This window comes from Schistocerca americana, chromosome 4 (assembly GCF_021461395.2).
Source record: "Schistocerca americana isolate TAMUIC-IGC-003095 chromosome 4, iqSchAmer2.1, whole genome shotgun sequence".
In the NCBI taxonomy this organism is placed as follows: Eukaryota; Metazoa; Arthropoda; class Insecta; order Orthoptera; family Acrididae; genus Schistocerca; species Schistocerca americana.
Genome location: NC_060122.1, coordinates 19,027,429 through 19,040,512, shown reverse-complemented (window position 1 = coordinate 19,040,512; position 13,084 = coordinate 19,027,429). Strand labels below are relative to the sequence as shown.

General features: G+C 40.3%; 1 protein-coding gene across 8 annotated transcripts in view; it reads right to left on the bottom strand.

Moving 5' to 3' along the window:
- Positions 1-13,084, bottom strand: part of LOC124612405 (ribosome-binding protein 1) — a 351,088-nt gene that overhangs the window by 106,697 nt on the left and 231,307 nt on the right. The window lies entirely within an intron of this gene.

Sequence of the window (13,084 nt, the reverse complement as noted above, 5' to 3'; positions counted from 1 at the left end):
TAGCTGGTTCGGCAGTGTTGGAGGACAGACATGTTGTCTTCCAGGGTATCAGTTAACTCTTAATTTGTAATGTCTAGTTTGTAAATGTGGGAGCTGTAATTGCAGAAATACACAGTTTATTAATTTGTTAAAGAATAGAAATTATTTCTGACTCTAAAGTGGAATGTAATTGTGCAGTTTCTCGTGTTCTGACAATAAAAAAAAAGCGAGTGGTACACTGTATAAACAAACTAATTGGAAATTTAATTATTTCTAAAATAACAGTTCATCACTAGGAGATTCTTACAGCCTTAAGGTAACAGATTCGTGACCTGTGTGCTGTTTTCTGTGCAGGTGACAACTGCAGAAGACTGCAGGTCTGTGAACATTTATTAGAACTTAAGCATTCCACTCAGGGCATCTCTAGACAGACTTAAACTGGACAGAAGTGTATGAAGTGATAAAGAAGGTGAAGTAAGTGTGAAGATGGTAAAAGCGGGTGGCATAGTTGGAGTGCAGCGACTACTGGATCATCAGAATGAAAAGGAAATAAAGGACACCTGAAGACTGGTGAAACAGAATCATAATGCCAATTTTATGATTGGTTGTAGGAAATCATGCCCACACTATAGGGAAGTCTCTTTCATATGCCAAGCTGCAAGGCAATTGAGAACAGAATGGAAAAATGCTTTGCAGATAGTACGAGGCAGAGGACAGAGAGGAGAAGTGTTGGAGAAGAGCAATCAGAGAGAGAGAGAGAGAGAGAGAGAGAGAGAGAGAGAGAGAGAGAGAGAGTGTATGAATACACAGGGATTTAATAATGGTGTTCCTGCAGGTTGAGAAGGCTTATGATAGTGCAAAAACAAACAGGATTTGAGATGTCCATTATAATTACCCGGGCTGTTATGCCGTGGTTGGTTGATGAATTCTGTGTCAATTCCCAACGTTTCGTCTCCGACTGCGGGAGACATCCCCTGGAAGACGCCTCCCGCAGTCGGAGATGAAACGTTGGGAATTGACACAGAATTCATCAACCGATCACGGCGTAACAGCCCGGATAATTATAATGGACATGATATTTCCGGTCATGAAAGTCTACATTTTAGTATCAGGATTTGAGATGCCCTTCAGAAAACAAGAACTGAAAGACTGGCTATGAGAAGAGTAAAGGAAGTGTGTCAAGAAATTATGAGCTTGTAGAAGTGGGAGATGAGAACACAGATTTATTAGAACAGAAAAACAAGACGAAGCAGGAGAGAGTAATGTACCCTCTAATTTTCATTGCTGTTATGGGTGAGAGAATGGCAGGAGTCACAACATGAGTATGAGATGAAAATATGAAACAAATGGTGTTTGCATCTGATTTAAAGGCATGGGAAAATGGAGGAAGAGAGGTGCAAGTAAGACTTTATGTATGAGAGGAAGTGATAGGTTAGTTTGGATTGAAATTTGAGCAAAGAAGTGTATAGTGATGGTGACAACAAGGAATAAGATGAAGTACTGCAGATGTAGTAGAGAAAGAGAAGCCCATGCAGGAGACTTATATACAGACATATAGTAACAATAAGAGGAAATGGATCTAGAGGAAGATGAAGCAATGATTGAAGAAGAGAAGAATGGGGTAGAGTGTAGACACGAATGTGGTTGGACGGCAAGAGAAGACGGAAAGGCTTCTATTACAAGCAGACACAGGCAGGGACTGCAAATTGAAGAAGAAGCCATACGTCACAATGAAACAGAAGTTAATAAAGCAATAAGTAATAATTCGCCACAAGCCTGTAACATACATCACAACAGAACATTATCAGCCATTACAGGTTTTGCCCTCACATGTACAGGGTGATTATAATAAAACTTTTGCTAGCCGAGAGGACCCCCATGAAAAATGAGTCATCTTAGGACAATGAAACTTCATAAAAACATTTGTAAGGTCGTGCAGAAGAGAAATAATGAATAAACGACTGGAAAAAAACTAATTTCTGCATGAAAGGGTAACATTTGTTAACTGTATACCACAGTTACATTACAGGTTACAAATGTTGCTGAATATGATTACCATCTGCATTTATGACAGCCTGAAACTGCACTTGAGATTCCTCTGCTGCTCCTCAAAACATCTCAGTCGGTATGTTCACTCCCCCCTCCCTTGTCATGCTTATCTCAAAACTTTGATGTGTTAGTGTCCCATTGGTAAACTCTGTCCTCCAGGTAACCCCACAGCCAGAAATCACCCTGGCTCAAATCTGGAGATCTTGGTGACCATGCAGTTTGGAATCATCAACCAATGATTTGGTTTTCTCCAAGTGTTACAGAGTACCCCAGTAATGTCAAGAGCACTGTGAGGTGGAGCTCCATCGTGCATCAAAACAGTTCAGTCCACATCTCCTCTCCCCCATATAGTCGAGATCTCATGTCGGCGAAGCGGATCTCAGCATCGTGCGTTGTTCACACTGCATGTCCTCGGTTCTTCAAGCTTGTGTCACCTATGTTGCCATACCAGTACCAGTGCCTAATAGCAAAGCACAACACTACTAACAATGCAAATCTTGCAGCACAAAATCTAAATGTTGATCCTATGAACTTGAGTACCCACATGGTAAATAGTTTTCTGTTTACACTGGCTCAAGTAGTGAAAGTTTAATTATAACCACCCTCTATATTTGTGACAAATCTGACCATAATTATGTGGAAAAATTTTACCTACAGAGAAATTCTGAAAGAATCTGTAAAATGTGCAATGGTCCTTTAGGGTTTTTGGAAATTCATATCATTCCGGAAATTCCTCTCATACTGGGAAGACAATGTTGTAAGAACACTCAATTTGTACCCCAGCAGGGATGCTGCCCACATCAAGTTTCTGCACAAAATTTAAGTATTTAGCATCAAATGCCACCATGGACATTTTGAAATTTTAGTGAAAATAGTGTGAAGGTACTATGGCTTCATGGTGTATGACAGTTCACATGTGATTTATTGGTTTTGTGAGAAATAATTTGTTATTTTCAGCATTATTCACTTTGATATAATGGCAAGAGTAGTCAGAACTTTCACAACTAACATTTCCAACACAGGGAAAATTAGAGAAATAATGCAGCCTCTTATTGTAAACGATTATAACATCTGCAACACAAAAACAGAAATATGTCTTGTCTATTTATATATTCCCCCCCATGAACCATGGACCTTGCCGTTGCTGGGGAGGCTTGCGTGCCTCAGTGATACAGATAGCCGTACCGTAGATGCAACCACAACGGAGGGGTATTTGTTGAGAGGCCAGACAAACACGTGGTTCCTGAAGAGGGGCAGCAGCCTTTTCAGTAGTTGCAGGGGCAACAGTCTGGATGATTGAATGATCTGGCCTTGTAACATTAACCAAAACGGCCTTGCTGTGCTGGTACTGCAAACGGTTGAAAGCAAGGGGAAACTACGGCCGTAATTTTTCCCGGGGGCACGCAGCTTTGCTGTATGATTGAATGATGATGGCGTCCTCTTGGGTAGAATATTCCGGGGGTAAAATAGTCCCCCATTCGGGTCTCCGGGCGGGGACTACTCAAGAGGACGTCGTTATCAGGAGAAAGAAAACTGGCGTTCTACGGATCAGAGCGTGGAATGTCAGATCCCTTAATTTGGCAGGTAGGTTAGAAAATTTAAAACGGGAAATGGATAGGTTAAAGTTAGATATAGTGGAAATTAGCGAAGTTCGGTGGCAGGAGGAACAAGACTTCTGGTCAGGTGACTACAGGGTTATGAACACAAAATCAAATAGGGGTAATGCAGGAGTAGGTTTAATAATGAATAAAAAAATAGGAATGCGGGTAAGCTACTACAAACAGCATAGTGAACGCATTATTGTGGCCAAGATAGACACGAAGCCCACGCCTACTACAGTAGTACAAGTTTATATGCCAACTAGCTCTGCAGATGACGAAGAAATTGAAGAAATGTATGAGGAAATAAAAGAAATTATTCAGATAGTGAAGGGAGACGAAAATTTAATAGTCATGGGTGACTGGAATTCGGTAGTAGGAAAAGGGAGAGAAGGAAACGTAACAGGTGAATATGGATTGGGGGGTAAGAAATGAAAGAGGAAGCTGCCTGGTAGAATTTTGTGCAGAGTATAACTTAATCATAGCTAACACTTGGTTCAAGAATCATGAAAGAAGGTTGTATACATGGAAGAATCCTGGAGATACTAGAAGGTATCAGATAGATTACATAATGGTAAGACAGAGATTTAGGAACCAGGTTTTAAATTGTAAGATATTTCCAGGGGCAGATGTGGACTCTGACCACAATCTATTGGTTATGAACTGTAGATTAAAACTGAAGAAACTGTAAAAAGGTGGGAATTTAAGGAGATGTGACCTGGATAAACTGAAAGAACCAGAGGTTATACAGAGTTTCAGGGAGAGCGTAAGGGAACAAATGGCAGGAATGGGAGAAAGAAATACAGTAGAAGAAGAATGGGTAGCTTTGAGGGATGAAGTAGTGAAGGCAGTAGAGGATCAAGTAGGTAAAAAGACGAGGGCTAGTAGAAATCCTTGGGTAACAGAAGAAATATTGAATTTAATTGATGAAAGGAGAAAATATAAAAATGCAGTAAATGAAGCAGGCAAAAAGGAATACAAACGTCTCAAAAATGAGATCGACAGGACGTGAAAATGGCTAAGCAGGGATGGCTAGAGGACAAATGTAAGGATGTAGAGGCTTATCTCACTAGGGGTAAGATAGATACTGCCTACAGGAAACTTAAAGAGACGTTTGGAGAAAAGAGAGAATATCAAGAGCTCAGATGGAAACCCAGTTCTAAGCAAAGAAGGGAAAACAGAAAGGTGGAAGGAGTATATAGAGGGTCTATACAAGGGCGATGTACTTGAGGACAATATTATGGAAATGGAAGACGATGTAGATGAAGATGAAATGGGAGATATGACACTGTGTGAAGAGTTTGACAGAGCACTGAAGGACCTGACTCGAAACAAGGCACCGGGAGTAGACAACATTCCATTAGAACTACTGACGGCCTTGGGAGAGCCAGTCCTGACCAAACTCTACCATCTGGTGAGCAAGATGTATGAGACAGGCGAAATACCCTCAGACTTCAAGAAGAATATAATAATCCCAATCCCAAAGAAAGCAGGTGTTGACAGATGTGAAAATTACTGAACTATCAGTTTAATAGTAGCATGGAGAGCTGCATCAAACCAGTCTCAGGACTGAAGACCACAACAACAACAACACATCAGTTTAATAAGTGACGACTGCAAAATACTAACGTGAATTCTTTACAGACGAATGGAAAAACTAGTAGAAGCCGACCTTGGGGAAGATCAGTTTGGATTCCGTAGAAATAACGGAACACGTGAGGCAATACTGACCCTACGACTTATCTTAGAAGCTAGATTAAGGAAAGGCTACCTTCGTTTCTAGCATTTGTAGACATAGAGAAAGCTTTCGACAATGTTGACTGGAATACTCTCTTTCAACCTCTGAAGGTGGCAGGGGTAAAATATAGGGAGCAAAAGGCTATTTACAATTTGTATAGAAACCAGATGGCAGTTATAAGAGTTGAGAGGCATGAAAGGAAAGCAGTGGTTGGGAAGGGAGTGAGACAGGGTTGTAGCCTATCCCCGATGTTATATTGAGCAAGCAGTAAAGGAAACAAAAGAAAAATTCAGAGTAGTTATTAAAATCCATGGAGAAGAAATAAAAACTTTGAGGTTCGCCGATGACATTGTAATTCTGTCAGAGACAGCAAAGGACTTGGAAGAGCAGTTGAACGGAATGGATAGTGTCTTGAAAGGAGGTTATGAGATGAACATCAACAAAAGCAAAACGAGGATAATGGAATGTAGTCAAATTAAATCGGGTGATGCTGAGGGAATTAGATTAGGAAATGAGACACTTAAAGTAGTAAAGGAGTTTTGCTATTTGGGGAGCAAAATAACTGATGATGGTCGAAGTAGAGAGGATATAAATTGTATACTGGCAATGGGAAGAAAAGCGTTTCTGAAGAAGAAAAATTTGTTAACATCAAGTATTGATTTAAGTGTTAGGAAGTCGTTTCTGAAAGTATTTGTATGGAGTGTAGTCATGTATGGAAGTGAAACACGGACGATAAATAGTTTAGACAAGAAGAGAATAGAAGCTTTCGAAATGTAGTGCTACAGAAGAATGCTGAAGATTAGATGGGTAGATCACATAACTAATGAGGAGGTGTTGAATAGGATTGGGGAGAAGAGAAGTTTGTGGCACAACTTGACTAGAAGAAGGGATCGGTTGGTAAATATCAAATTCTCTACAGAGTAACCTCCTAATCATTAGCATCTACAGAGAAATGATTGTTTATAAAAAAATAATGTTGATAGGACATGTTCTGAGACATCAAGGGGTCACCAATTTAGTATTGGAGGGCAGCGTGGAGGATAAAAATTGTAGAGGTAGACCAAGAGATGAATACACTAAGCAGATTCAGAAGGATGTAGGTTGCAGTAAGTACTGGGAGATGAAGAAGCTTGTACAGGATAGAGTAGCATGGAGAGCTGCATCAAAACAGTCTGTGGACTGATGACCACAACAACAACAATATTTGGACCCCAGATTCAGGATGGTATCTGGATGCGCAAAAGCTCTGAAGAACAGAACTCAAGGACTGAATGTTCCATGTCACTTGCAAAGAAAAGACCATTGAAATGCTACGGACATCTAGAATGATCAGGAAAACCTTCCTTATCACCAAAGGAACTCACCAAACCAGGGGACACTGGTTAACAGTAACCCAAAGTGACCTCACAGAACTCAGTATTGACCCATTAGAAACCACACGAACTGCACACAGACAGAAAATCAACTCTCAGAAGTTCACAACCAAAAACCCAATGGAAAAGAATCAAACTGAAAAACTCATGGACACAAGAAAGAAGAAAGGCCCATAGTGAAAGGATGAGGAAGTTTTGGGAAGAAAAGAAGAACAAGGAAGCTAAGAAGACCAGTAATAATTAATGGTTCTGTGTGCTGCTCGGTGGCAAAATGAATAAATAATAATAATAATAATAATAATTTATGTAGTAGTGGTAAATGGGTCTTCTTTCTGGCTTTGGCTTCTGATTGACATTGTTGTTGTTGTTGTGGTCTTCAGTCCTGAGACTGGTTTGATGCAGCTCTCCATGCTACTCTATCCTGTGCAAGCTGTTTCATCTCCCAGTACCTACTGCAACCTACATCCTTCTGAATCTGCTTAGTGTATTGATCTCTTGGTCTCCCTCTACGATTTTTACCCTCCACACTGCCCTCCAATGCTAAATTTGTGATCCCTTGATGCCTCAAAACATGTCCTACCAACCGATCCCTTCTTCTAGTCAAGTTGTGCCACAAACTTCTCTTCTTCCCAATCCTATTCAATACCTCCTCATTAGTTACGTGATCTACCCACCTTATCTTCAGCATTCTTCTGTAGCACCACATTTCGAAAGCTTCTATTCTCTTTGATTGACATTATGAAAGAAAAATGTATATGGGCAGAAAAAATGAATTGGTAATGTTAAAATATCAAGCAGGACCAGCCAAATGCTACACACCGTGTAAAAGTGCGGAAGTGTGGCATAGATGCACACATCCCAGACAGCAGGCAAACTGGAACAGTGACATCTGTGACTAGACACATATACCGTGATTGTTCCACTTCCTTGTTTACACAGTACCAGTCTAGTTTTTCTCTGGTGACTGCAACCTTACGTGAGAGATACTGAGAAATGGTGAGTATTTAAAAAAAAAAGCAAATAACGGGAGATTGGCATTCTCAGTCATTTAAACACAACTGGGAACTGCAGTTCTTCTTTACACAGTAGGAGAAAGCTCACAGCATTTGCAGTGCTGCCAACTAATAGGCAGGCAGAGCAAGTTTGCCACTGAAAGACACTACAACTCATTTCATAATAACAGATCTAGCGTACTGAACAGAGAAGAATGTCTCATTGATGGTGTAGAATTTGTGTATCCCGTGAATGTTAGCAGGTTTTAAGCAATCGGCCTTTCCAAAAAAACAGTGACATAAGTGTTATGGTCAGTGATATGCACAAGCAGTTAATATAAAAAGCTAATGACTTTGCTGCTTTCTCTGTAGCCTTGAATGAAGCAACAGATGTTACAGATACAGCTCTGGTAGTGATATATACACAAGATGATGTTAACACTCTGCCTTTAACAGAGAACGTTTTAGACTTAGTGACTTTGAAAGGAACTACGGCAGGTGCAGACCAACTCAAAGCTGTTGAGCAAGCAACTGATGGTGTTGGGATGACTGTAATCACTTAATCTCAGTGACCATGAATGGAGCATCAGCAATGCAAGGTTATCAGATACGACTCATAGTACTGATGTGTAAAAAGCTAGGATGCACAGAAGAGACACTTTGTCGAATTTACTGTAGTCTATATCAACAGGCACTTTGTACAAAATCAGTAATGTTAGAAAACATCAAGCAAATTGTTGTGCATACTGTAAACTATCCGAAAACACATGGTTTTACACATCACTAATTTCAGCAGTTCTTGGAGGAATTAGGAGAGGTGTATGGCGACATACCTTACTACAGTATACCAAAGTACGCTGACTCAGTCGAGGTGAAATACTGAAAAAACCTTTTTATTTATGTTTGGCCATAATTTCTTGCATTTCTTACATGAGAAGTGAACTGAAACTGGAAGTCCCTTGCTGGATATAAGACATCACATTTCTGAAGGACATTATGTCTCGCATAAACAGCCTGAACATCAGCTTGCAAGGCGAAAATAATTTAATTTCTTGTGTCAGTTGGAAAAAGTAAATGTTTTTGAAAAGAAGCTTGTTCTGTGGTAGATCCAATTAATGTCTGAAAACACTGCACATTTCCCTACCCTTGGTTTGGCCCACAAGATTGTTAGATTTTGAAAATACATGTCAATAATTGTAAAAATTAAGGAGCAATTTTGAGTATGATTTAGAGATGTTACAAGTGTGTCTCCTATCATTTGTTGATTCCCACAGTTGTTTTCAGCATCAGTTGAAGATGCTCCAAGTCATCCACAACTGGAACTGATTGGCCTGCAGTGCAATACACAGCTGAAGGACAAGTTCTCTGCAGTACAGAGTACAAAAAAATTCTACAAAACCTTTCCACAAGCTGCGAGGGTTACATCCATGTTCACATCTACTTATGTGTGTGAAAAAGATTTTTCTCCATAATGAAAATGAATAAATCAAGGTTTCGCTCGAGTATTAGTGACTGAAATCTTCATCACTGCTTGTTTTTATCAATGTGCCAAGCTTTTGTGCCTGACATTAACTTTATTGTTTCTCATCACCAATGATAAACATGTTGTGGATTTCTTTCTTTTCCTAATTTAAAATTACTATGCCTCATCCTGCTCCATATTACGTATGTGAACATTGTTATCCGAAAAATTTGTATTAAACCGGTTGCTTACATACTTAAAAATCACCCTTTAATTACTGAAAGACACATTTGAAACCCTTACCTTACCTTACATGGGCGTAAAACCAATCCAGCATATTTATGCACCATTTGTTTTTATGTTTCGTTCTAGAACCGTACATTTGTTGATAGGGCAATGGTATTACATGATATCTTCCCACAATTGCATTGTGCACTGAAAAAAAGCTGAGATTGCACCAGGTACAGTGTATTCCAGCTACTGGGTAAAGTGAAGCGGTGACATCTGTGCTCAGACACATAAAGTAAATGAGCAGTGACAGTTTTGTTTCCCTGTTTACACATATGGTAAGTGTGTGGTGATATCTGTGCTTAGAGATATGTACTAAATGAGCAGTGCTGCTTTTGCTTTCCTGTTTGTGTGTCCATTAAGTGTGCACACTGTGACCAGGATGTTGCACATGTGCAGCGGCCCCGATATTAAGGAATTCCAAGTGTCAATGTGACTACAGTTTAATCTGATTATTTTTACTTCAATGAGAATAATTTATTGTTCTGTCTTTTGAATTATTAATGAATGTGTAATGACACATTACCCTTTGTTTTAACAGACTGCACAAGCAAATTGAAACTTTATATTTTATGTATTTCTTTTAAGCCTGGAAGCAATAGTGTGTCCTCTATTACAAAAACTAGAGAAGAGCTAACTAGAGAAGAGCTATCTAAAATAGTATGTATTAATCACAAAGAGTTTAAGATGCTGATATATTCTTTTCAGAACCATTCAACACAATACATTTTTGGCTGTGAGGAAAAATTTAATGAGTTCAGTCATATCGCTGCTTTGCGGCTGAACGTATGAAGAAAAGAGTAGCAGCAGCAGCAGCAGCCGAGCTGAGAGGATGCGCCGTAGCAGCAGCACCACTTGTCTGATAAACAGTAAATTAATTTAGTCTTTTTTGTTCACATGCTTCTGCAAAGAAGTGAACTATAGTGTGTATTTTACTGTGTAGACTAGTGGTTAGAAAATTAATTGTAGTTTTTGTTTCTGGATAAGTCTTATAAATATCATTGTGTAGGGTGGCTTCCTAGTGTAAATTTCCCCGTTGCCAGAAACTCCGTCATGCCACAAAGTTTTAATTTTGTGCTAGTAGACAGCATACAGTTTAGATCAGTGCATTCTAGTCTGAATATTTATCTCGTGCAGTAACTTTTTGGTAAACAGGATTTCTAATAACAGGTATCTGTGCATAAATCAACCTCAGTAGAGAATTTTATTTCTGTTGAATAGCCTGTGGTTTCAGAGTACAGTGAGAAATCTGCACAGCAACTTTTAGTGTTACTTTATTCTCCTTTGGTATATTTTGTCTACATTTCAAACTTAGTAGTGCCATTTGAGACCTTATATCCATTTTATACACAGTGCGATATGACTAGGGACTGTGCTTGTTGTAAGCCGACACAAGGAGAGCTGGCTGTTGTCCATAAACAGCTGGAAGCTGCATTGGCTACCGTTGACGCGCTTCTAGTTGCAGTGATGTCGGGGGCACCAGTGCCGAGGTCCAACACCTTCGGTGCCACTGCAATCCCCTGGTGATCTGGACGTCGCTGCAGCTTCTGATACACAACACCTGACCGGTCCGTCCTCACTCCAGAGTGGGTGGCAGACAGTGGTGGGTTTGTGTGTCACTGGGTGGAAGGCAAAAGAGGGAGCAAGCTGTGCTGCTGGCTCCCTACGTCTTAGCGATAGGTACGAGGTGCTACCCAGTGATGATGATAACTCTGAGCCAGCACGGGATACCTCTTCTGTTGGGCCGGCAGTCGATTTTCCTACCCAGTCTGGACAAGTATAGAGGGTGGGTATGCTGGTCATTGGGAGCTTCTATGTTAGGTGGATGATGGAGCCCCTCAGATAGATAGCAGGCAAAGTGGGAGAGAATTCCAGTGTGCATTCAATGTATTTGCCAGGACATGTTGTAACGAATGATGCCTGCCGCTTGGGTTCTGAGGCCACCCACGGCTCCTTTCGGTGGCTGGCTAATTTTGTGAAGGGAACTGGCAACTCACGCGGTGTGCAGGCTAAGCTGTATTTGTAGCACAACACCCAGGGTTAACCGCAGTCCTCTGGTCTGGAGCAGAGTGGAAGGTCTAAACCAGAGGCTCAGCCAACTCAGTGATGGTATCGGATGAGAATTTCTCGACCTCCTCTATCAGGTGCAGAATTGTAGGGTTCCCCTTGATAGGTCAGGCATGCACTACACGGAGGAAGTGGCTACTAGGGTAGCAGAGTACGTGTGGCATACACATGAGGCTTTTTTAGGTCAGAGAACCCCTCCCTTGCGATCAAACACGATCTGCCTGTTAAAACAGTTACAGTGACCTCAGATAATCTTGCTCCTTGCAGATCAGAGATAGAAAGATCAATATGATTTTAGTAAACTGCAGGAGCATCCAAGGAAATGTCACAGAATTAGTATTGTTTACTGAAGGTATAATGCCCAGAAAGCTGGTTGAAACCAGACATTAATGACAACAAAATCCTAAGTTCAGATCAGAATGTTTATCATAAGGATAGGTTAGTCGCCAATGGTGGCGGCGTGTTTATTGCCATACAAAATTTTATAAAATCTAGCAAGGTTATCATGGATGCTGAGTGTGAATTAATCTGGGTGAAATTGAGTATAAAAGAATGATCAAAAATGGTGTCAGATGCTTTTATAGACCACCTGTGTCAGCATCTAGGTTGTAGAGCACTTCAGACAGAATTTGCAGAATATCACTAGTGATTCTCCTGATCATGTCGTCGTAATAAGGGGTGACTTTTACTTGCCAGGTATAGATTGGGAGTGTTATGCCATCAAAACTGGTGCCAGAGACAGGGATTCATGTGGCATTGTTCTGGATGTCTTGTACGAGCAGATAGAGAACCAACTTGTAAGGGTAATGTCTTAGACCTCCTGATCTGAACTAATTGAATCAGTTAATGTAGAGGAAAGTATAAGTGATCATAAGGCTGTGACAGCATCTATGACAACGGGTCCTACAAGGAATGTTAAGAAAGGTAGGGAGATATATTTGCTTAGCAAGAGTGACAGGATATAAATTTCTGAATATCTCAGCAGTCATCATCTAATATTCGGTGATAAGGACCAAGATGTGGAGAACAAAAGAAAAAAAATTCACAGGCATCGTTCAATATGCCCCAGACATGTATGTTCCGAGTAAGGTTTTAAGGGATGGGGTTTAACACCCATGTCAGAAGAGTGCAACGTGAGCAAAGAGCACTTAATCTCAGATTCAAGAGAAGTAAAAACCAAGGTGAGTAATAAAAGCTGAACAAAGTGAGAATGAGCGTAAGAATTCGATGATTTTGAAAGTAAGACATCCTCTCAGTGACCACACTGGCACCAAAACCGAAGATAATGGAGAGAAGGAAGAAATACTGAGTTTGGTCTTCCAAAGTTGTTTCACTGCAGAAAATCTTAACACTGTCCCTCCTTTCAATCATTGTACGAATGTCAAAATGGCAGATATTGAGATAACCGATCGTGGAACTGAGAAGCAGCTACAATCGCTTAGTAATGGAAAGGTGTCAGGACCAGATGAGATACCTATAAGATTCTATAAAGATTATGCGAAAGAACTCTTAGATCACCTGAGCAACAAAAGGAAGCT